Genomic DNA, 2,709 nt, shown 5'->3' with positions numbered 1-2,709 from the left:
CGGATGAAGTTATACTTCTTAGTGATATTCCAAGAAATGCATATCATTTTGTATGAAAGAAAACTAGAAAACTTAAATTCACATTTTATAAATTTATTATAATTTATTATCTCCCCGAGCATGCCAACAAGTCGTCTTTCGCGACGATGGCAAAAGCCAAAAATCATAAATTGCACAACTTTCTGATGTTTCTCGCAAAAATCTGCGTCGATATGTATTCACGATCATACGTATACATACATACATATGTATTTACGCATGTTTGTAGGCGAAGCTGCTACTTTACTTTACTTATGCCATAGAACTTCTATTGCTACGAATATGGAAATGACAACGAAATAATGCAAATATGCATATTTCTAAATGTCATTAATTTCTTTGAAGAAATGAATGATCCTGAGAAGTATAGTCTTAACTTTTCAACGGCCAACGCAGAGCGTTTCAACCAATAGGAATTCATTCATTAAAATCACCACTCAGAAGTCGTTTTATCCGTTGTAAGCGAATGATTTTCGAAGAAACATCATTTCTAATATGCCATAAGACAAAATTAGAAATTAATTTCTTAACCTCACGCTGTCAGATAAAACGAAAATACTTCGTCACCGTAGGTCGATTTCCAAAAAATGGACCAACGCAGAGTATTTCAACAAAAGGGCACATAAAATAATTGAGAATTCGCAGAAATGATAGACAAAGGAAAGAAAAAGCAGTATAACTTCAATAATGAACAAGCATACAAACATACATATGCGCAGCAGCAGCAAGGAAAGAGTTAACAATCGGCGATTCATTGTATATTTCTTTCTGCATAACCAAACCATAATTAGGACAACGCAATTCAAGTGTCAATGGTGGTCTAGGTGGTAAGCGCTTGGAAATTGACGACGAGAACGTTGGAGGTGCGTAGTTCGAAGCCCAACATAATTGATTTTTTAATTGAAATATGTCACCAACCAAAAATTTAAACATTGTTCTACAAAAACAACAACAGCATAAGCATGGCAACATTGTGTTGTTGGTAGAAAAGCCGAGCTGTGCCGAAAGAAACGAACAAACGATCGCCGATTGTCACCGCTTCGCTTGCTGCTCGAACATCTTCGCAGACAAGGTTGCGTAGATTCATATTGAGCAAGGTTGCGCAACCTGAATCTATCGCAACCTTTTCCGAACTCGTATAAGAAGTATAACTTCAAAAACGAACACTTGGATTCACATTTTACGAAATATATTTAAATGGAAATTAATTCACTAACTCACAACACCAATATTTATGAATGATATATAATATTCGATTCCCACTCACTTCGCTATTAACACCATTAACAAATGGTCATACTTAGAAAACAGAATTACCTATGCACACTATTTATTTCACTTTAAACACATTTGTTGCTTTCACTAGAACACTTACAACTTTTCACACAATTTTAACTTTTTTAATTTAACTCTGGCTCAAGGTTTTAAATTTAACAAAATAATTTAAACAGCACTTTTACTATTCAATTTTTATTGTATTTATTACTAATTTTCCGCAACACGAAATGTCGTGCAATTTTACCGTTGATCGCGATTGAAAAATTTCAATTGATTGACTCTGAGGAAATGTGTAGTGAGTGTGTAGAGGTCGCCACGCCAACGAAGATGCTGTTGTTATTGTAGTATGTGGTGCAGTGTGACTGTGAAGAAGGTGTGTATTGTTTGTGTTCTTCCTTCTTTGAGGTAGCACATCGCTGCATAGCTAAGAGGTAATGCACTCGCTACATGCCGACTCGTTAAATGCCGACTCTATTACGGTTACTGTTGCTTCTCCCTGAGTTCGTGTTTGCGAATTAGCAGCATTTTGACGAGTGAGGTGTCAAATGAAAGAGCATGCGATTTTTTTATATACTCTGAAAATATTTTAAAATGTTTATTGAATATAAAATGTAATATCTATTTACATACAAGTTACATATATGTGGATCTCAATCCCTTTACATAGCTGATATTCATGTTAAATTTATTTATCTATATATAGAGATCCACAATGTTAATGTACTTAACATATAATAACCACTCTACTAAGAATGTTAACAAAATATCGTATGTTAAGTTAGGGTATAAATAATGATGTTTCGTTATACTAAGTACAGATTGTTAAAAGGAATTACTTTTCGCGGTTTCACGCTTCGTCTTAAACATTAAATAAAGATTATTAAATAAATTGTTGTTTGTTACTTTGGCGGATTTTACTGGTCTTAAAATAAAATATAACCTTGAACGTCGGGTTCCAACTGGGTTGGAGGAAAAATATAACTGGCGACGAGGATGGGATGTGGATAGAAAGTTCCACATCCAGTGATTACGAATTTTTCACAAACGAAAATTTTTTTTTTAGTATTACTAAATATATTAAAAGTGAAGTGCTAAATTAATTTTGTGTAAAACGAACGAAACGTTAAAACTACTTATTACTAAATATATTAATAAAAAAAAAAAAAAAAAAGTGAAGTGCTAAACTAATTTTGCGTAAAACGAACATTTACATATATATTAACTCCATTACAACAAATTGGGAAACGTTAAAATAAAACTGCTTATTACTAAATATAATAATAAAAACAAAGGTGAAGTGCTAACCTAATTTTGTGTAAAACGAACATTTATATATTAACTTCATTCCACCAAATTCCTAAACGTTAAAATAAAACTGCTGTAAAAAAAAAA

At 32.6% G+C, this 2,709-nt stretch overlaps 1 pseudogene; it reads right to left on the bottom strand.

Moving 5' to 3' along the window:
- Positions 1-471: 471 nt before the first annotated feature.
- LOC126767398 (small nucleolar RNA U3) lies at positions 472-613 on the bottom strand (annotated as a pseudogene).
- Positions 614-2,709: the final 2,096 nt, after the last annotated feature.

The sequence above is a fragment of the Bactrocera neohumeralis genome, unplaced genomic scaffold, assembly GCF_024586455.1.
Source record: "Bactrocera neohumeralis isolate Rockhampton unplaced genomic scaffold, APGP_CSIRO_Bneo_wtdbg2-racon-allhic-juicebox.fasta_v2 ctg5943, whole genome shotgun sequence".
Lineage (NCBI taxonomy): Eukaryota > Metazoa > Arthropoda > Insecta > Diptera > Tephritidae > Bactrocera > Bactrocera neohumeralis.
This window is presented reverse-complemented; position numbering and strand designations above follow the sequence as displayed.